Raw genomic sequence first — 22,527 nt, forward strand, 5'->3', positions numbered from 1 at the left:
CCGGCGGGGGAGCCTCCCGACGGCCCGGCTGCCAGCGAGAGCCAGGCGGGCTGGGCCAGGCGGGGCGGCTCCGGGGAGAAGGAGGAGGCGGCAGCGGCGGCACGGACACTCGCGCCCGTCCCCACGACGCGCACTCACCCCCGCCGCTCCCTCCGCCCGCCCCATCCACCCGGTGCGCAGTGGGCGCGCTCCTGGGCGAGCCGTCCAGATAAGCCGAGTACCTGCCGGGCCGCCCCCTCTGATTGGCCAGCCTCACCTGCCCCGGGGTTGGGGAGGGCACGTGGGAAGGGGAGGGCGAAGGGGAGGAGGGAGCGGGGTCGCCGCCAAAAGGCGGAATGGAGCGCCGGGGAGGCTGCGCCGCCGCCGCTCTGGACCCGCCCTCAGCTCCCCCTCCCCGCTGCCTCAGCCCCCTTGGAAGAAGAAGGGGGGGGGACAGAAAGAAAGCCTCCGGAGCTCTTTCGCCGTCTTCCCGCCTCCGTCCGATCGGCACCTGGAAGGAACCTTTCTCGACGTGGAACTGGCGGCAGGTAGGCGGTGCCCCCTCGCCAGATGAAGGGAGGGGGGAGCCGAAAATGGGGCTTGAAAACGCGGGCCTGCGCTTCCTCCCGACGACGTGGGCACCCGCGGATTCTCCCTTCCTTAAGCCCCCTTGGGCAGGAAGCAGGTGGGCTTGGGGCTTAATTTTGGGCTGGGTGTGGATTGGGCCTTAGTGTGGTGTGGAGCCCCTTGCCTGCTCAGGTGCTCAGTCCCCTTCGGGGCCTCCCTGGTGCCCCTCTCTCCCGCTGCGAGGCTCGGGGAAAGTTCCCCGGGATCTGCCGGGGCGCCCCGGAAGCCTCCCCGGAGGGCGACGCGGATGGTTTCCTCTCCAAGCTGGAAGGGGCGCGGGGAAATCCGTGGGGGTCCCTACGCAGACTTACGCGGACAGTCGTGGCTTTTCTTGGGGTTCTCGGCGAACCAACCTGCCGCCTGCCTTTCCGATGCCGAGAACGGCCCTTTCTTTCCCTCAAAGGGCCTCAGCGGCCCGCACGCGTTTCTTCCGCGGCCCTCCCACAGGGCGGCTCTGCCGTTCTTCCTTTCCCGGCCCCCGACGCCTCTCCTTTGGTCCTGGAACAGACGCGCCCCGAGCTGGATGGAATCCCCGATGGAATCCCGTTCTCTGCGAGGGGACCCTTCCTGAGCGCGCGCCCCCCACCATTTTGCTCGGAATCCCGAGGCTGCCGCGAGATTGGTGAGGCCGGCCCGCCCCCTCGGGGTCCCCCTCGGGCTGAGCTGTCCCTTTATGGACCCGCAGGTGCTTTTCTGGAAGTGGGTACCGGGAAGAGGGGGACAAGCAGCTCCGGGCTCTTGCGCTTTTGGACAGCCTTGAACTTCGTGCGGCAGCTTCGTTCCTCGAGCCCATATTTTGGGTTCAGAAAGAAGGAACCTTTGCGAAGGGATGCCGCGGGGGGGGGGGGGACCATTAGACAGAATTGAGAGGCGCCCGACGCCCGCAGTGCCGAGGAGGAGAGCGGAGCCGGGAGAGCCGCGCCAGGCCAGACCAGCCGTGGAGGACGCGGCCGAAGCCGTTAGCCCAAAGCTGGTCTCGGGAGACCGAGGCAAGATCCGCGCCGGGCGGGAAGGCGAGGGCCCAGCGGGAACAAAGGCGGAGGGGGCCGGGAAGGGACCCTTTGCGCGTGTGAGTGGGTCTCTCCTTCACCCCGAGGAATATGTTTTTGCGCAGTCCCAGGCTGGCACTTCTCCACACTCGAAATGCTCTTTCCGCGACGGGGATCTCTTTCCCGGCTCCGGGCCTTCCTGGCGCCGTCCGGTGCTCCTCGACTCGCCCCTGGAGAGAAAGGAAACCGAAGCGGCGGCATTTACGGTGAATAGGAAGGGACACTATCTCTGCCCCCCCCCCCCCAGCAGCCATACAGAGGGAAGGATAGTAAAGAGCTTGGCTATATTTGGGGGGGGGGAGAGTTAGGGGCAGCGGGAGCGAAGCGGCCGGGAGGGTCTGGTTTGCGAAACGTCGCGAGGTGCTTGGGGAAGGGCACTTTGGGGGTGTTAGATGGCAAGAACCGATTCAGACATCGAAGGGAGAGAGGGAGCGGCAGGGAAGTTCCCCACGGGGAACCCGGCCTCTCTTTGTGTCGGGCCTCGGCCGCTTCCTTCCTCGGACTGAGCTGCTCCCGAAGGGATCCAGGCCTCCGGCTCCTCTCTTGGGATTGTGGAAGCGGGACCCCCCGCGCCCATGAACAAGGTGATCTAAAGGAGCTGTTTCTCCAAGCGGGACTTCTCCCCTCCATCCGGATCCTGCCCATTCGCGTTTCTGTCCTTCCCAGTCTCTTTCGCTTTTCAGGCCTGCCAAGGAGCCGCCTCCAGGTGGCGGGCAGGGCGCTGGCCGGGCAGGCTTCGCCCGCAGCCGGTTTCCTCGGCGTTTCGCGGCGCGGCTAAAGCAGCCCCGGGAAAAAGGAGGCGGAAATCTCTTCCTCGGTTTCGCTTCTCCGGTTTTCTCTGGCAGAAGGAGAGGAGCTGCGTCTTCCTGCCGACAGAGGAGAGGAAGAGCCGTTTGAAGCCCTCCGCCCCGGACCCTCTGCTGGTTGGCACCTGAAGGGCGGCGGCGTTGGAGTGGAAATCTCCAGCCGGGATCCGGGACATCGGAAGAGGGAGGCCAGAAGTCTAAACCCGGTGAGTCCGGGGAAAGACGTTTTCAGGACGGCTCCTTCTGGAAGGGGAACCCCCGCAAAGGAGTTCACGGGTCTGGGGGCTGGAAGCGACGCCCAACTCAAGGGAGCCGCTCCTGCGCTTCGGGTCTGACAGGGCACCGCCTGCCCGACGACTTTGCGGTCCGCGGTTGGTCCGATGCAAACGGTCCTTTTAACATTCAAAGGAGAGTTGAATTTATCTGGAGAGAAAAGAAGAAATCAGGAATCCGCGGGGAAGCACAGACGACAAGAGAAATAATAATAATAATAATAATAATAATATTAATAATAATAATAATAATAATTTTATTTTAACCAAGGACAATTGAATGGAAGCTGGGGGCGAAAGAGGCGAGTGTGCAGCAGGAGCGACTCTTCCAGACGGGGATCGGTGCCCTTTACGCGCACGGCGTCCTTGTGTCAGCCTCCCCAGGACGTTGTTGTGGCCAGAATACCAGCCTTATTCCCCCCACCCCACCCCGCGCCATTATTTAATCCGGATTTATTCTTTCCGAGAAAAATACGGCAACACATTTTTTAAAAACCCTGTTGCCATCGACGCATTTGGGATACAGTATCTGAATAATCTGTTTGCAAAATCAAGGCCTTTTCCTATTCCATCCCGAAGAAAAGGCGACCGGGCTGGTGGGAGAGGTTTCTGGGGAGGGATTGGGGGTGGGGTGTCTCCGGGCCCCGCTCCGCCTGGCTTCTGCTTCCACGCTGCAGGCGGACGCTCGGCCTTCTTCTGCGGCGCCCGGTGGGGGGGGGGGGGACCCCTATGCCCTGGGACGGAGTCCTGGACTTCTCTGCAGCTTTTGCCACGATCGGGCACCAGTTGCTGCTTCGGGGGCCAAGATCCACCTTGGGAATTTGGGGCGCTGAACCCGCGGAAGAGGATCCCTTTTTCGCCCGGAGATCTGTTCTGCGGACAAGGGGATCCCGAATACTCCAAACCATTATTTTATTTAGTATAAGAGGCGTGCTTTTCATCTCCTATGACACCACTCGGGAAATACCTATATTATAATGCCTAAATTCAACAGGTCTTGTGAATTCAATGGGGCTTAAAGATTGCACTGCCCGTCACTCTTGCCTGACACGTACCGCTCTCAGTGTGCTGACGACACCCGGCTTTTGAGGAGCTTCCCCTCTTTTACTGGCCCCCATTACGCTGATGATCTGGGAGGGTGCTTTTTGCGGAAAATATATTGACGGGAGCGATGGTTTTCATTAATTTTAAAACCGCGTTTTTCCGTCTTATAGTTGCTGTCTAATGTGCAAACCAGTTTAAGCGACCTTTTTGGTGTCCAAGGGAAACCAACGTTCTATTTTTGCTTGTCTGGATAAAGAAGAGCAAAATGCAATTGCGGGTGGCGTGGAAATGCCGCGCGCGGGGCTGGTCTCCGGTCCCCCTCCCCGCCCAGGAGGCGCCCTGGCGTGGCCCCACCGAGCTGACCCACGCGCGACTCAGTGAGTTTTTCCTGAGGAGGGGCTGCCTTTTCCTTTAAAAACTGCCAAACTGTCAGTCACTCGAAGCGAACGGTCCTCCTGCTGCGGAGATTCTTGTACCGAGCTGTGGCGGGAGTCTCGGCGGGGGAGGCTTCTAGGGAACCCGCAGGAGCTTAATTGGGAAGAGGATGGAATAATAATAATAATAATAATAATAATAATAATAGCGGTACGTATATTTTAAAAAACGTACCGCCGTGGTAAATGCGCAATTGCAAAATAATATGATAATGATTTTAAAGGTAGCAGCATCAGCGACAATAATAGTTATGAAAAATAAGGTGCCGCAGTGGCAAAATGTTTTGATTTTTTTTTTTTTATGTGGCTCCAAGACTAGCCCCGGATTCTCCCAGACAAGTTCAAAGCGGATCTGGAAGAGGGGCTGTCCAGCGAAGAAGAATCCAGCGCGAACGGTGCAATAACATCTCTGAACAGCGCGACAAGGAGCCGCACAGACCCAGCCGCTGCCGGGTGAAAAGGAAAATAAGGAACCGCAGCCGTAGAAACAATTTTCACCCGAACATTTTCTAAGTGTGGAAATGAAGAAGTGGCGCGTGGCTGCGTTTCTCCTCCCAACAACCTGTGAAGTAGGCTAGACTGAGAGAAAGAGGCAGACAGACAGACAGACACTCCGGCCTGGTGCCGGGCGCTGCTCTGGGGGTCTCTCTCTGTCCCCCGCGCTTGCAGCAGGCACCCCTGCTCGGAGCCCTCCGCCTCTGCCGGCTTCTCCGCTCTGGGAAGGACCACTGAGCAGTCTCAGCTCCGGAGCCCAGTTTGCTCCCCGAGGAGCCCCGACCCCGCGCGCGGAGACAGAGGCGGGTGGGAACAGAGGCAGCGCCTTGCACCGAGCGCCTCGCCCTTCGCCCTTCGCCCCAGGCTTTCCCGGCGGGAATTGCAAAGAGGGATTGCCTCCACCCCCTCCCCAAAGATGCGTCCAAGCCTCCGAGTATCCGGAAGCGAAGGCAGGCCCGGCTCCTAGGAACGCTTTACCTGGGCGTAAGTGTTATTGAACTCAGTAGGACTTCTTTGTAAGTAGCGTTGCAGAAACTTGCGCTTTAGAGCTTATTTATTCTGCGCCCCTGAACCCCCACCCCCACGTTTGTTCTTTCAGGAGACACGTGTTGCCGCGTGTGCGTGCGTGTTGCGTGTGTTGCTGTCGTCGCGACTGGCTCTGGCCCGGGCCTGGACTTCAGACAAAAGGCTTTTCAGGAAGTTTCCAAGTTTGGGATTTTAATGACGCTTGCAGTTGCCTTCATCACCTCTTTTGGGGGCGCGAAAGGAAAACAGGAGGGTGGCCATAAGAAGCGGGAGAGATAAAAGCGCAAAACGGGGAGCGATATCTCCATGGCAAGGGAGGAAGCCTCGGAGGGCCCAGCACCCCGGGACGACTCCGCCTCAGCAGCCCCCGGGGTTGAGAGCTGCTCCAGGCCCAGCCAGGCACCCACTGGTTTTGGCCGCGCCGCCGGGCAGGGGAACCCCGACGGACTGGCGCTTCCCGGACAGAAAGGGATCCCAGGAGGCCGGTTCCAGCACGGACGTGAGCACCGCATCGGAGCGGAGAAGCGGGGCGCAGCCCCCGCCGGAAGCCCCAGCCCGAGAAGAGTCTCCTCCTCGGTCCTCCTACTTTCAGGCGCTCTGAGAGCCGCGGCTCCGTCGCTTCGGAAGAAAAGCAGAGGCCGTCGGAGATCTCTCCGCAGCAGGGCGGCGCTTTCCAGGCAGCACAGCCGCCCGTCCTTCCTGCTGCTCATCGCGCCTTCTCTCCTGCTCGTCGCAGCCCCAGAAATCTCCCCACACCCCACTGAAGTCCCACTGAAATCTCAGCCTTGGAGCTGCCCGAGCCCCGCGCAGAAGGGGAAGCGCCGCTTCTTGGAAAGGCGGAGTATAAGCCGAGGAAGGAAGGCAGAGCTGCTCGTTTGGTGTCCTGTCCTCACCTGGGCCAGCCAGGTGCGCCACTGGGAAGCCCCCTCTCAGCCCCGGGACTCCAGAGCCGCGCTCCTTACCCCTCTGGCGGTTCTCTTCTAATAGCGGCGGAGTGGCTCGGATGACACTTTCTCTTCCTGCCTTACAGGGGGTCGGACTAGATGACCCTTGGGAACTCTACAGTGCTGTGATTCCGAAGTGAGAGCTGGACCATCAAGAAGGCTGATCGCCCAAGAATGGATGCTTTTGAATTCTGGTGATGGAGGAGACTCTTGAGAGACCCATGGACTGTAAGAAGATCAAACCTCTTCATTCTGAAGGAAATCAGCCCTGAGTGCTCACTGGAAGGACAGATCCTGAAGCTGAGGCTCCGGTACTTTGGCCACCTCGTGAGAAGAGAAGACTCCCTGGGAAAGACCCTGATGTTGGGAAAGATGGAGGGCACAAGGAGAAGGGGATGACAGAGGACGAGATGGCTGGACAGTGTTCTCGAAGCTACCAGCATGAGTTTGACCAAACTGCGAGAGGCAGTGGAAGACAGGAGTGGCTGGCGTGCTCTGGTCCAGGGGGTCACGAAGAGTCGGACACGACTAAACGACTCAATAACACCATGACCCGGGAACCCAACGCAAATGCAGCGCACCTAGAGAGCCGCCGGGGCGTCCGAGGCTCCAAGTTGGAGACCTCTCCCTTGAAGGTCTCCCTCTTTTCCAGCAGCCGGTGGAGCTGGAGAAGGAGACCCGGAAGTCAAAGCATCCCAGGCGAGCTTCTGGTTCCTGTGGGTCCTGTCCGGGTGGAGCTGTCCCTGGTGCTGGCTGGCGGCGAAGCGTTTGGGGCTTCCAAGCCAGGCCGAACCTGACCCGAGGTCTCCGCGGCCACTGGATCAGGCAGAGGCGCGGCTCCCTTCCGAGCGTGACCTCGATTCCTAGCCTTTCGGAGTCCACGTGGAGCCACTCCAGGCGAATAACCAAGTAAAGGCACCATGGAAGCTCTTAGGCGACCCCCATGGAAAAGTATCTGGGTCCAAGTGATGGGCGAGACCCGTTTCTACCTGAGACTCCGGAGAAGCGCTGCCAGTCGGAGTAGACCACCCTGGACCAGTTGGGGAGCTGGTCTCACCTCAGCCCGAGGCAGCCCAACCAAGTCCCCTGCAGCAGCAGAAAAACAACCGCACACACGGGCTGGGGAAGAGGGCGCCATAGCTGAAGGTTAGGGCGTCTGCATTGGCTCCGGGTTCAATCCGAGCCTGAAACCCCGGAGAGCAGCTGCCAGTTAGTGTAGACAGTACTGGGTTGTATGGACCGATGGTCTAATTTGGGATAAGGCATCTTCCTGGGAAGTAAACAGCATCCCCCACAGAGTCCAGGGCCCTGCCAAGGAAGAAGGAGACGGGTCTGTGCTCGTGGACATTTGCAGTGATCAACCCAAGGCAGCTTTTACTAAAAATTAAAGCCCCCTCCTCCCTCACAAAAAAACCCCAGTTCTGACTGCCCTGGGACATGTAAAGCAACGACCAAGGAGAGGGTGTTTCTGAGCGTATGCAAAGTGCCTTATCCTTGCCACTGAGTGACCACAGTCTGGTCTCATCCAGCTAAGATTAGGGGCGGGGCTTCTGTTCAGAAGGTGTGGCCTGTATGTGCCGAGGGCCCCCCCTCCCACCACCCCATTTGGTTCTACTCAGGCTGCAAGTGCCATGGTGCGGGGAGGGGCTTCTTCCTCTGCCGGGGAGCCCCGCCTGGCCCCCTTCCTGCTGCCCCCGAAGGGAGCGCGTCCCCTCCAGCATCTCCTGGGAATGGCCCGAGGGGCCCCGGGGGAAAAGCGTGATTCATCTATTGACGCTCCTGCCTCGCCGCAAGAAAGGCAAACCCGGCGTGTTTCCATTGGAGCCTGCTAGGTGCTTACAGCGCTGACATTCACAATGAGAGAAATAGGCAGGGAAGCATCTTCACAGCAGTTTTATTGTGTTAATAAGTTTGGCGTCTATAAGCAACATATGTAAATGGCTGATATACTGTCTTGATGCCATTTAACATTATGTTGCTGAGGTGCGCAGGAGCCAAGTTTGCAGCATTTTTGATGAATGTGGAGGGAGCTGCCAATTCCTGGAAACTTTTTCCATCCCTTCGCGCGAGCAAGTTAACAGTCTGCCTTGCCAAAATGGTGACTGACCCCCTCCCCCCCCCCCAATTTATCCTTTTCTGGCAATGTGGGCGGGCGAGCACGTCTCGTGCCGCCTTAAGGGGTCTCATCCACTATCCACTTTGGGGGCACCCCCTCTCAAGCCAGCGTGGATCTGCTCCCTTTCGCAGGTCTCCTTCACTGGTTATATCAAATAAGTGAGACGTTTTGTAGAAAATAGGCCTTTGGAGAGCTTTCCAAGGGAAATCGCGGCAATGGCCAGCTGTGGCTTTTCCGTTTGGATTCTGAGGCTGGGGGGATTCATTCTGAATTGGGGGTTTTCCTGGTTGCCTGGTCAGAAAGGTAGAACCAAAGAATTGTCGAGTTTGAAGGGACCTCAAACGTCATCTAGTCCACCCCCCTGCAATGCAGGAAAGCAAACTGTTCAGAGGATTTGTTGAGGGTGATCTTGCGTCATCCTTGACGAGGGGTGGAGAGGGGAATGTATTCAGTCACGAGTAATTAGGAGTGGGTGTGTTAATTAACCCTTCAGACAGGATCTCAAAAGGTCTGGGTGTTACTTTTCATTGGACAAACAGTGTTGAAAGTGAAGCAAGCTCTTGAGTAGTACAGAACTCCGTTGCTAACTTCCCACAAGGAGCTCAAGGCGGCACGCGAGGTTCTCTCCCTCCCTCCCTATTGTATCCTCACAACAACCCTATGGAGTAGGTTAGACTGAGAGACCGTGACTGGCCCAAATCTAACCACTAGGCCTGAAAGGTGGGCTGGGAAAGGCTGCTGGATAAAATAGCTGGAGCTGGTGGGAGGTGCGGTTTGCTTAGAGGGCACCAGGTTGTTGAAGGCTGATTTTAGGACTAGGGGTGAGCACAGCAACTTCACCTCTTTTTTCCAGGAAGGGAGAAATCCTGCACGCTCCAAATTGCATGGAAATTGAAAACAACAACAAGCCCGCCCCAAAATGAAAACCTTGAATTATATAAGTTATTGATCCTGCTGGTTATTCACAGTGGTGGCAAGATTCAGGGTCTGCCCAACTGCCAGTGTGGTGTAGTGGTTAAGAGCGGTGGACTCGTAATCTGAGGAACCGGGTTCGCTTCCCCGCTCCTCCACATGCAGCTGCTGGGTGACCTTGGGCCAGTCACGCTTCTCTGAAGTCTCTCAGCCTCACTCACCTCACAGAGTGTTTGTTGTGGGGGAGGAAGAGAAAGGAGAATGTTAGCTGCTTTGAGACTCCTTAAAGGGAGTGAAAGGCGGGATATCAAATCCAAACTCTTCTTCTTCAATCAATCCCTGGGCAGGTGCATTCTGAGAGATGTCCCAGGGTGCTGCACATGAGCCTGAAAGTGCACTCCAGCATTCTCTGAAATATTGGCTTGCGCACAGCAACATACGGTATGTGGCCTCAGGGTGCTCTGGGCCAGCCTTGGCAGGTGTCTGGTCTACATGAGGGACTTGTCTGTATGGACAGTTATCTTCAGCTGCTCCTGAAGACAACTATCCAAAGGGTTGAAAGTTGGCAGAATTCAAAACAACTCTTTGGACCAATGCAAAATATTATTTTGCCCTCCCTCTCCCAACAGTGGAGAATTCAGGGCAATCCTCCTTCTCCTCCCGTGTTCTTCTGGGTAATGCAATCACAAGAGCTCTCCTCACCTGCTGGAGTGTCAGATGGATGTGGCAGCCTGCTGAATCTCTATGGGCAGAGCATTGCACAGGACTGGGGCGGTTGCACTAAAGGCACCGTTTCTTGTTGTTGTTGTCAGGTGAACCTCGCCAGCAATGCTCCTGCAGATGACCTCAGTAGCTGAGCTGGGATAGAAGGGTTTATAGGTGACCCCTAAGGGACTCTGGATGGATGCGGGTGGCACTGTGGGTTAAACCACAGAGCCCAGGGCTTGCTGATCAGAAGGTCGGCGGTTCGAATCCCTGCGCCGGGGTGAGCTCCCGTCGCTCGGTCCCTGCTCCTGCCAACCTAGCAGTTTGAAAGCACGTCAAAGTGCAAGTAGATAAATAGGTACCGCTCCGGCGGGAAGGTAAACAGCGTTTCCATACGCTGCTCTGGTTCGCCAGAAGCGGCTTAGTCATGCTGGCCACATGACCTGGAAGCTGTACGCTGGCTCCCTCGGCCAATAAAGTGAGATGAACGCCGCAACCCCAGAGTCAGCCACGACTGGACCTAATGGTCAGGGGGTCCCTTTACCTTTAAGGTACTCTGGAGCGGAGGGCAATGTAAATGAATACAAGGACCTTGAATGTGGCTCATTAGTAGTTGGGTAGATGTTTTAAGTGTGGGAGGATCTGCAACCAAATCACAGATTGCATGATGGCTAGATAGTCACAAACAGGGGACTCTATGATGCAATATCCTCTAAACTTTTGTGGTGAGAAGGGGAACAATAGAAACTTAATCTCTACTTCTTCCTGTCATTACACACTCTTTTTCCTACTTGGGGTGTGTGTGTGTTCTTTTGCTCTCCTCTAGAGAGTAATCTCCATTTTGAACTGGACTATGGATATTTGTATTGTTTAAGGATTATAGCCTGCCTGATTTTTCATCACTGTATCTGTTGAATCCTGGCAAGACTGTGATGTGAGTAAACATTGGATTTTCCTATTTACTTAACAGTCTGAGAGTGATTTCTTTGTTAAGAGGGAAACATAAATGGGAGAAGATAATCCAAGTCTGCCTAAAGCATCTCTGGGTATCATAATTGCTCTAGAAGGTTATGCAACCTTGCCCTCATATAGCTTCTAGAGATAAGCTGCTCATGGATGGTGATTTTTAACTCTGCTGAAATAGATATTTTCATTCTCACACAAGTGAGAAAGAGGAAGAATAATTGCTAAATAAAACGTTGCCAGTCATGTTCCCCTAAAAGCATTCTGGCCACCTCATTCTGAACCAGTTGCACCTTCCGAACCAGGTTCAAGGACTGCCCCACATACAGCACACTGCAGTAATCCAGCCCTGAAGTTCCCTGCTGATGGACCACAGTGATCAGGCAGGTCTTCATATCCATGCCTTCACTAATGTTTGCAAATCTCAAGGTAATCAGTTGCTGCAATAAAAGCTGCTTCTGTTCTGCATCTGCATCCTGCAGGACCGAATGAGTTGTAACCCCTCTGTTCTGAGACTGGGAGTGCCCGAGGCGGGATGCACAGGCCATGAGCAAAGGATGGAGACTTTGGAGCGGCCCAGCCATTCAGCAGCGGAAGAGATCTGTGCAGCAATCAAGTCCCTCCCTGCCCCACATAGGTGTGTGTGCCTGTGCGCCTGTGGCTGCCCTGCCTGTGCATGTCAACAACCTCCAGCGCCATCCCTCGCTGGCTCCCCGCATGCATCCTCATCTCGGAGTGGTAAATACAAGAAAATATGTCACTGTTAATTCTCTCTCTTCTTTCTCTCCCTCTCTCACGCACAAGTTAATTTATGTTGAATTTACAATTCCTAGCAGTCATATGGATGGCAGCCTCCCAGCCCCTGATTAGGGTAAACAGATTTTTGCTCCATATATTTAGACACTCCATATTGCTTTCAGGAAATGTGCACATTTGAAAGGCAGAGACTCACCGAGGGCCATATCCTGCCATCATACTTCATAGGTAGGAAGTGCAGTCGTAGGAGATGCGGGACTAGGGCCTCCCTCTGGTCCAGGGGGCCGCAAATGCGGCCAGCCGCCCTGGCTAATGGCACCCAAGCACAGGCAGCGGTGCGGAGGGGGCACTTTACCCTCCTTATCAATGCTATTTCTGAAGACCGCGTCTTATCTAGTAGCCAAAAGCCATTTCCAGAGGAATTCCAAAATTCTGCAGCCATGAATTCAAACTTCTGCTGCTGCAGTATTAGGAATAAGAAGGATAAAACATACCACAGTTTTACAGACTGGTAGAAGACAAAGGTCCCTGCTTCCAGACTGCAGTGGATGAGATGGCAGAAGCACTAGAAGTGCCCCTGAACAAGAATTGTCCTTCTTATAATTTATATCCCACCCTTTCTCCCAAAGGAGCCCAGGGCTGCAAACAACAGGAGGTAAAAGGGAAAAAAAGCATCTTTAAAACAACAGAAACGAAATTAAAGTCGAAATTTTGAGGCTGGTCAGTGGAGAATGCGGGCATCATCAACAGAGATGGATAAAAGGTTGTGGGGTGAGAGGAAATGAGAGCAGCCGAGTCCTGGACATAGCAAGAAATCTGGGTGCCTTTGCTCCTCTGGGCGCATCAGACAGTGGAATGTGTAGACTTTGGGGTGTTTTGCAGCTGGCCAGGGCAGTCAGCTGCCCCACGGATTACCTCTCTTTTGCCAAAGTTTTGCTCTCTTTTGCGCACCATGCTTTCCGAACTTGGGTCTCTGTGGCATAAGAGATGTGCCGTTTTCATGTACGGGGGATGTACACGTCGTCTCCTTATGATGAAGATGGATTGAGGATTAACTCTGTAACTGTAAATTTAAACCTCCTGTTGCACTCCCCTGAGAGTAAACAGGCTGTGAATCCCTTTTAGCAAAATAAAAACACTTCTGTGCTTTTGCAGCTTGCTAGAAGCTAGGAATTAGGAAATTGCACCTTTTTATCCCAGTTTATTTGTGGTCTGCTGACCTTCCCTTCTTTATCCTCATTGCTAAGAATGAACCACATGTTTTAGGAATTAAAAAAACGGTTTACTTACATTTCAATGCAGGCAGCAGATACATCAAAGTAGTATGCAGGTGAAAACACTTCTTAGTTACAAAATACAAAATTAGTTTCTGAAATGGTGTCTGGGCTCTGAGTAGAGCCCAGGCGTGTATGTCTGCTCACACCACTGGCTTGAAAGGAGAGAGAGAGAGAGCTCAGACAGGAAGTCTCTTTTGTTAGAAATTCCCGCCAAAGCATTAAGAAAGTGACCTCATGCAGTTCCTTCTATACTGATTCAGGAACTCTATGCGTGTCAGTCCCTCATGTGTCTGTCTGGCAATCATGCATTTGTGATTTTGACTGGAAACCCCACACCCCCAGTTCCATATGTAGAGGGGGCTCATTTTATTGTTTCTCTGGACTGGGATTTACCGCCTCCCCATTCTGAGTTGAGCTGGTGCCGAGTTGGACCCGGGAGGGCCTTGGCTCAGTGGCAGAGCAGCTGCCTTGCAGGCAGAAGGTCCTGGGTTCGGTCCCCACCAGCATCTTCTGGTGCGGCTGGGAGAGACTCCCTGGCCTGAAGCTCTGGAGCCCCCTGGACCAGTGGGTGGGTTTACAGTAAGGTGGCTTCCTAGGATGTTGCTAGGATGGAGAGGGCTGAGGGCACTGCGAAAGGGCTGTGGTCCTCTTAAGCAGAACGGAAAGGAACATTTCACTCCAGGCAAGAGGACAGGCTACCTTGTCTGTCTGTCACACACAGCCTCCTGCTCTGGACTCAGGGAGACAATTAGCATTTAAATGGGATTATTTTGTAAAACATGGAGTGGTGGAGAGCAGCAAGCACATCCCGGAGCCCCTTCCCAGCAGCGGAGGAAGTTTGGCTGGCCTTCCCTTGAAAAGCCCCCGCCCCAAATAAGAGTCCTTGGGGTTGAGAGCGGGGAGACCCCCCCCCTCTCTGTATCCCACAGAAATCCCGAGCTAAGCCAATCACCATCTCGGATTTAAATCCTCTCTCTCTCTCTTTTTTTAAAGAAAATTTCACCTGCCCATCTCGCCTCCCCCATCTTCTTCTCCTTTTTCTATCCAAACTCATAATTAATCGCTCAAGGCAAAAGTAATGAATGTTAATTGGCCATCTGTACAAAGACTAATTAAAATCTACCATGCTGGGGATTAAAACATACCTATAGCAAGTGACTGAATTGAGAATGAGAGCGGCGGGAGGAGGAGGAGGAGGAGGACTGAGAAAAAACAGCTGAAAGGCTCGTCGGCAACACACAGTCGCGCTGAGGTGTGAGATGAGCTGCAACTCCGGGAGCGGAGCGAGACGCCTCGGCGGCTGGGATTGTTGAAAGGGGGGAGAAAGAGAGAGAGAGAGAGAGAGAGAGAGAGAGAGAGAGAGAGAGAGAGAGAGAGAGAGAAGTTATTTCAGCCGAAATCCTTGCAAGAACAGTCTGGCTCAGTTGCAGAAGTTTCCACAGCGGAGGCTTCAGGATGTCTTGGCTTAGAGAAAAGGCGAGTGAGAGGAGGCAGTGGTAGACTTTTGTGAGATTATGCGTGGCCTTGGAAAAGTGGAAAGAGAAAAGTTTCTCCATCTCTCTCTCTCTCTCTCTCTCTCTCTCTCTCTCCATCTCTCTCTCTCTCAACACTAGGCTAGAACTCACGGACATCCGGGGACGCTGAAGGCTGGAAGATGCAGGACGCATCCAAGGAAGTCCTTCTTCAAGCAGCGCAGAGTTAAACTGCGGAACTCCCTCCCGCAGGAATCTTTGTTGTTGTTTAGTCCTGTCCGCCTCTTCCTGACCCCCTGGACCAGAGCACGCCAGGCACTCCTGTCTTCCACTGCCTCCCAAAGTTTGGTCAAACTCATGCTGGTAGCTTCAAGAACACTGTCCCACCATCTCGTCCTCTGTCGTCCCCTTCTCCTTGTGCCCTCCATCTTTCCCAACATCAGGGTCTTTTCCAGGGAGTCTTCTCTTCTAGTGAGGTGGCCAAAGTATTGGAGCCTCAGCTTCAGGATCTGTCCTTCCAGTGAGCACTCAGGGCTGATTCCCTTAAGAATGGAGAGGTTTGATCTTCTTGCAGTCCATGGGACTCTCAAGAGTCTCCTCCAGCACCACAGTTCAAAAGCATCAATTCTTCGGCGATCAGCCTTCTTTGTGGTCCAGCTCTCACTTCCATACATCACTATTGGGAAAACCATGGCTTTAACTATACGGACCTTTGTTGGCAAGGTGATGTCTCTGCTTTTTAAGAGCCTAGAAGGCTTTAGTAGAGAATTAGGCAAATTCGTGGAAGCGAGGGCTGTCTATTAGCCACCATGGCTCTTCCCTGCACCCCACAGTCAAAGGCAGCAGTGCTTCCGACCCACCGCTGACGTAAAGGGTTTCTTCCCACAAGCATCTGGCTGGCCACTCCTTGTGAGAAGAGGATGCTGGAGTAGATGGGCCGTGGGCCCGATCCACCAGGCTCTTCTTATGTCTTTGATAAAGGAAAAGGGGGGTGTGTGTGTGTTGATTTGTTTCTGCATTGCTTTTGCAGCCGCGCCCTGGCAGCGGAGCTGTCCAGCAGGTCCCGGTCCGCCCCTCTCAGTCCGCAGCCGAGGATCTCCAGCGGCTCAGTAGCTTGGAAAGAAGGTGAAGTGAGTGGCGGGGGGGGGGAATCCCCCCTCCCGAGACCCTCCAGGGGGAAATGCCGCCCCCCTTGGGGCTTCACCATCGCATTGGCTGCACCACCAAAACCCAGTTTAACCCAAACCCTGATCACTTCTTTATTTGTTGTTAACCGTTATCTCCCACCTTTTGTCTAAGGGATCAGCAAACCTTTTCAGCAGGGGGCCGGTCCAGTGTCCCTCAGACCTTGTGGGGGCCGGATCATATTTTTTTGGGGGGGATGAACGAATTCCTATGCCTCACAAATAATCCAGAGATGCATTTTAAATAAAAGGACACATTCTACTCATGTAAAAACACCAGCAGGCCCCACAAATAACCCAGAGATCCATCATTCTGCCCGGACACTGAGGTCCAGCTCCGAGGCCCTTCTGGCTGTTCCCTCGCTGCGAGAAGCCAAGTTACAGGGAACCAGGCAGAGGGCCTTCTCGGTGGTGGCACCTGCCCTATGGAACGCCCTCCCACCAGATGTCAAAGAGATAAACAACGACCTGATATTTAGAAGACATCTGAAGGCAGCCCTCTTTAGGGAAGCTTTTAATGTTTAATAGGTTATTGTATTTTAGTGTTTTGTTGGAAAGCTCCCAGAGTGGAAAACCCAGCCAGACAGGTGGGGTATAAATAAATTATTATTATTATTATTATTATTATTATTATTATTATTATTATAAATAAAATGACACATTCTACTCATGCAAAAACACGCTGATTCCCTGACCACCCACGGGCCGGATTGAGAAGGCGATTGGGCCGGATCCGGCCCCCGGGGCCTTAGTTTGCCTACCCGTGTAAGGAGCCCAAAGCGGAGTACATAGTTCTCTCCCTCCTCATTTTTATCCTCACAAGAACCCTGCGAGGCAGGTCAGGCTGAGAGCTGCGGCGAGAGGCCCCGAGGACACTCAGAGAGCTTCCTGGCCCTGTGGGGACTTGAACCCTTGTCTCTCGCAGCTCCGAGTCAGGCACTCTGATCCCCCGCACTGCCCAGCATCTCTTCCTTCGGGAGTGGTTTCCTCCCAGGGGCTTCTCTCCAGACTTTTCTGGTCCCGGGGATGCCCGCCGCTGCTGCAGCTGCTGTTGAGATTATGCTTTCGGTTAACCCCCCGGCTTGCATTAATACATATATAAAAATACTTTAAACACAAAATAAAAAGCATTTAAAACAGGCGATTCAACAGTAGGGAGAATTAGCAGCGAAAAGTTTTTGAGATTATCCATTGAAGATTAACCCCATGACTTGTTGAGTTGCCCCGTTTACCAGGAAATAAGGCTGCGATCCTCGAAATAAGTCCAAATGTACACAGCGGGTCTCCCTCCCGCGTAAAGAGTCCCGGGATCGCGCCGCTTCTTGTTCACACAGTTCATGGGGTGTATCCAGAAAAGAACAGCTTGAATTTCTGACGACCCACAGATCCATCACTGGGCGCCAAAGTCTCCCCCTACACCCCCCCAACAATGGATCGCGAGCGTTTCAGGGGCCGAGTGCAGGTCTTAGTCGGGCCACTTGCAGAAGGTGAAAAGATCACGAATTCGGGGCTTGTGAGGATTTGGACAGGAAACTCCGCAGGCATGGACGTCCGCAAGAGGGGGGGGGGGCAAGAGGGCAGCCCCCACCCCTAGATACCCAGTGTTCGATTTTAGAAAAACAAAAACAGGAAGTCTATAGGATTTGCAGAACCTGAGATACAGCCTTTCGATAAATGTCCAGGCACGATTTCGCCCCCTGCCCTCTTTGTTGATAAACCACCCTGTTTATCTCTTTCTCTGATTTTTATTTCCCTCCCCACCCCGGAAAAATCCCTGCGAACCCCCAGATATGCAAGCGCTGCTTCTGGATTTTGTTTCGGATGACGCGCAAAGGAACTGCATTTACCTCTAGGAATAAAAATGCAACGAGTGCCGGCTTAACTTCTGCACTTATGTATTGCATTTAGACCCCATTCTTCCACCCAAGGAGCTGAATGTAGGTGGCGTGGTTCTCTTCCTCTCCTTTTAACCCCCCACAGGAACCCTGTGAGGGAGGTTAGGCTGAGAGAAGAAGGGACTGCGCCCCCCCCCCCAGGTCAGCCAGTGAGCTTCATGGCTGAGCGCGGAATTTGAACCCTGGTCTCTCCTAGGTCCTGGTGCGACACCGTAACCACTATGCAACCACTGGCACCTAAAGAGGTTTCTATTATGTCGGGACCAATATTTTTTTAAAAAGATTTTTTGAGTTATCAAATGCAGCAAAGCAAAATGGTTTTGTTTTTTTTTTAAGAGGCGGGGGCGCACGCTGCCTGCCAGGTGACCAGTGCGGTCCGCAGGGATAACACCAATCACTTGGAGAAAGAGGCAGGCTTGACCCTGTCCAGGCGCAGCCTCGCTGTCTTCCCCGAGCTCACCTGACAGGTGACCAAGCAGGGGAAGATGCCCCTTACAGCCAGCAGGTGGCGACAACGTTGCCTCGCGGCTAGTAAGCTTGTCTTTTGCACAGAGAAACAAGCGGCTAGTCCTCAGGACTTAGAAAATCACTTTCGATGAGCTGCGATTCGCAACACGTCGTTTGGGGTCAAGGAAACGTTTCCAGAGATTCCTAGCAAGACGCGCGGAAGCGGACGACTGTAGAAGAAGCAAACCGTCCTCTGGAGCTCAGCGGCAGGCCTTTAAATCAGCCTTGCTCCAAAAATGGCGAGGGAAATGGGTGCTTGGGTCACTGCCCCCCCCCCCCACCGAAGCCGCGCAATTTCTTCTTCAGTGCGCAGGACATTCCTGCCGGTGCGTGCGCCCTTCTTGCGCGCGTCTCCTTACGATCCAGTGGCCTCATCTGCAGCCCGGCCGACGTCTTCCTGGAGAGGCGAGGACGTGTCCCAAAAGCCCCCACCCCTGTTTGCCGAAGGGCTCGCGCGCCTGCCTTTGTGGGGGTGGCAAAGATCAGGGCTGCCGCCATTCCCAGCTAAAAGCAAATGCAATTCCGTGCTCAAATTCCAAGCCAGGAAATTGCAGAATTCAGTGGCCTGTTACAAATCAAGCCTGATTTCAGCGGTTCGCTTTCGGACTAGAAGCAAAAAAAATAATGTTGCTATTGACAGGGGAAGGAAGTTGAGGAAGTGGAATTCTGCGCCCAGGACCACCGAGACTGCCTTTTCGGCATTTCTGCAGGATCGTAGCCCCCACCCAGGTTTACAAAGTTGATGTGAGTTTGAATTTGCTTCGGTCTGTTGTTGTCTCAACTTTTTGTATGTTTTAAATTACTCCTGTCAATTTTTAAAAGTGATAATTTTATCGTTCTATTTTATTATTATTTTTTGTAAATCGCTTTGAGGTTTTTCCCTACAACCCAGCGGTGTGTACATTTTATGAAATAAATGAAATGAAATAAATACCCAGCCCTGGCCGAGCGAGGGACCCTGCGGGAACTTCGGGGGCACCTCAGTTTGCAGAAGAGGGGTTTGCGAGGGGTCCAGAAAGACTTGAGAGAGACCTCCAGAATGATTCCCAGACCATCCCTCTTGAGGTCAGCCCTCTTCTATCTCGTTGATGTGAAACTTAAATTCTCAGGTTGAATCCTGGCTACAACTTCCTCATCCTCCACACACGTTTGTCTCAGATTCTCTCTCTGTGTGTGTTGTTGGCATCCCAGGGACTAGGCAATGGGGGGTCTCATCAAACACCCACAACCACCACTGCACCAAAAACCCTCCCAGTTTTGGTGGGGGTGGCAAATAGTAATACTTTTACTGGCACCCGTCCATCTTAAGAGAAAACAGAGTGCGTCTCCAGGGGGTGAAATTAAACCACAAAAGCAAAACCCCATGGCACAAGCCTGGGCAGCATGTCTGGAGGTCCTGGGCTGCCCAGAGGTCAAGATCCCCCTTCCGGCCTCACTGATGGGGTCCAAAGGAAAGCAGAGCAAGGCCTTTGGCACCAGCTTGGCTGCAGGAGCAGCTGGAAGGCTCCATCCAAACATCTTAGAGACTCCACTCTGGGTTTGTGTAGGGTTTACACCTGAGATTTTTCTTCTCCCAAATATGTCACTCAAGGCAGCAGAGGTTTAGGATCAGAGTTTTCTTTCTCCTGACGACCTTCCCAGGTGGACGAGCCCCACCTGCCCCCCACTTCCCTTTACAGCGCATGCAGAAACTGCCTTCTGGACCGCTGGATTCAGTCATGGCTTCCTTCACTCAATCCGCTGGAGCCTGTCTTCACCTGCAGGTGAAGCCCCTGACTCATCAAGGGTTGGAGACCCCTCGGCTCCCCTCACAGTCTTTAGCCCAGTGGTGTCCAAACCTTTTTCAAAGAGGGCCAGATTTGATGAAGTGAAGGGCCGTGGGGGCCGACCAAAGTTGTTGACCATTTTTTAGAATTGAAGTTGTTGAGGTTTTTACCCCAGGAAATAAACACCCACAGGGGCCAGATTAAACCAACTGGCGAGCCAAATTAGGCCCCCGAAACGGACTTTGGACATGCCTGGTTCAGCTGATCTGGTGAAGCCATTCCTGGGATGTGGCATCTGTTGCATGCTGACAGATTGTTTGAGCCACAGGTGAGAGCTGATTGTGGGGGGCACAGATCACTGGTGGAGAAGCTACCCTAGAAGGAGCACAACATGTATGTGGGATGTGAAACACAAGATCAGTCAAGTACAACATTCCTAGAGTGAACATGTTTACACCTGGGGAGGAATGTTTGTCCAGCCAGCAGGTAAACTTCCTGTTTCCTTCTGGGCTGGGACTTCCTCTACATGTGACTAGAGGTGGGCGTGGCCTCACCTGTGCAGGTAATGACAAAAGCACAGGGAGGGGAGCCATCTCTCTCTGCGTGACTACCTGCATCGAAGAAGTAACATCTGCTTAGCCAAAGATGCTTCCAGCCAAGAGAGGACAAAGGGACTGTCTCCTTATGAGATAGCTTAGAAAAGTAACATACACCTGGAAACTAAGTCTGCCTTCTGGGATCCAATTGTGAACAGAATGTGAGTAAACTCTTTCTCTACTTTTATAGAAGACTGTGTTGTGCCGTATCTTTTATGAGGGAATAAGGGGGAAATACCAGAACAGTTATTATAGAGGCTTTAGTGAGCCTGAGCAAATGCATCCGCTGTGAGTTTAAAAGGGGGAATGTTACTCTGCTAAATTGTGAACTTCTTAACACAAGTTGGAAAGGCTATAATCAAACAATATATCCTCTCCTGCATCCCTGAACATTCCCACAGTGTATTCATCCATATCTACTACCCCTCCCCTAACACCCCCTACACCCCCAAATAGTAATAGCAGTGATAAAAAAAGAATCCAACAGTGTTGGGATGGGCAGAGCCCCCAATTTCACCCTGACAGGCATCACCAGAAAGGTCATTGCACCTGCAATGCTGGAATCACAGCTAAGTGACCTGCACAGATTAGCTGTGTGTCCTCTGTATGGCCAGAGAATGACCACACACCCCACCACTGGCAGGGTCCCCCCCAGGACTGGCCACAGAGAAGCTGCTCTGGTCTGCTGGAAGAGAAGCGAGAGAGGCTTGTGAGGCAGACGGTCAGCCAGGAGGCAGCAGGAAGTCCTCGGCTGAGGTTTTCCCCAACAAGAAGGAAGTCTGGGTTTGCTATCAGATTTCTGTGGATGGGACTACAATTGTGGTTTTCCTCCAGGCAATACCTGGCAGGAGCCTTGGACTTGACAAAGTAAGTGCTAATAACATGGGATATTCCAGGGTTGTGTTTCCATGGGAACTAATTCTTAGACATCTTCTTAAGTTTTCTGAATGGGGCAAAAGCGGGTTGCGTCCCCGCAATTGGGATGAATCTAGGTGACATAGGTTTTTAACTATTATTTATGGGAATTGGTTAACATGCCTGGTACTGAACTGTTTTTGGGTGTGTGGTTTTTTTGGTAAATACCCTTTTTATTAATTTTCGAAGGGCAAAGACAGTAACGAAACATCTTGATTTGCATGCATTGGAAACAGCGTTCTTAGAAAAGAATACACAGAATAGAATTTCTAAAAAGATAAACCCCAGAAGTTATTAAAAATAAAGAGAAACCCTGGTGGGTGTTGATGGAGAGCATATTTATACACTAATAACCAGAAAATCATAAGCAGTGAGGAAAAGACAATGGTATACAGAAGAGAAGAAAGGAAGAGGGGGAAAGCGAGAAGGAAACATGTTTTAGGTACTGACCTGTTGTTGTTTTTATTGGTGTTAGTATATTGTTGTAGCTCGCCCTGGGATTAGGATGATGAAGAGGCCAGGTTTATAAATTAAACTAACTAAGCTAAATAGGTCTCCCTGAGAGGAAGTAAAGAGGATAGACTGCAGTTGTTGAGTGGGCACAGAGGGAGAGGGAGGCAGGCCTCTTGGGGTCTGATCATAGCTGTCAACTTTTCCCTTTTCTTGCGAGGAATCCTATTGGGAATAAGGGAATTCCCCTTAAAAAGGGGGAAACGTTGACAGTTATGGGTCTGATGTGGGGCAGTGGAGCTGGCTCTTTGCTGGAATGTTTAAGCTGCTCCTCTGCCTATGACCAACCTTCACATTAGTGCACAGCCAAATATCATCACAAGCCTCCAGCGACTGCCTTCAAGCCCAGGAAACAGCTGCAGCCCTGGAATGACTCATCAGGCTGTGAAGTGGGGTGAAAACACACACACAATTTCCATCTTCTGGGAGCACTGGAGAATTGTGGCGTCTCTGTAATATCTATTAATTTACAAAATATACAAGCAGGCCAAGAGTGGAAGCAAATGAGCGCTCCTTCAGCAAGCACCTCACCTGGAGTGACGAGGCTGCAGCTGTCCAGACTAGCAAGTGCATTGCGTACTTGATCCTGCCTTTGGCACCCAGGTCTAGGGGAGCTCCACCAACTGCCCCCCCAATACTGACTCAAAACAGGCCTCCACTTGTCCTTGAGGACCACAGCAATTTTGACACCCAGGTAATGTGCTCAGAGCACCATGGGAGCACTTACAGCTGAAATAAAAAATTTAAGGTGTTATGTATATATAATAAATCTTCATAA

At 53.0% G+C, this 22,527-nt stretch overlaps 1 long non-coding RNA gene across 2 annotated transcripts; it reads left to right on the forward strand.

Moving 5' to 3' along the window:
- Positions 1-406: 406 nt before the first annotated feature.
- LOC310685103 lies at positions 407-15,727 on the forward strand. 2 transcript variants are annotated; one of them, XR_014515072.1, is made up of 4 exons: positions 432-527; positions 2,339-2,667; positions 11,354-11,514; positions 14,523-15,727. It is a non-coding gene; the product is annotated as an uncharacterized lncRNA (long non-coding RNA). The 2 variants fall into 2 exon arrangements; XR_014515071.1 differs by lacking the exon at positions 2,339-2,667 and having other exon boundaries at positions 407-527.
- The last annotated feature ends 6,800 nt before the right edge of the window (positions 15,728-22,527 follow it).

This window comes from Podarcis tiliguerta (genome assembly GCF_965153285.1).
Source record: "Podarcis tiliguerta genome assembly, chromosome: 9".
Taxonomy (NCBI): Eukaryota; Metazoa; Chordata; class Lepidosauria; order Squamata; family Lacertidae; genus Podarcis; species Podarcis tiliguerta.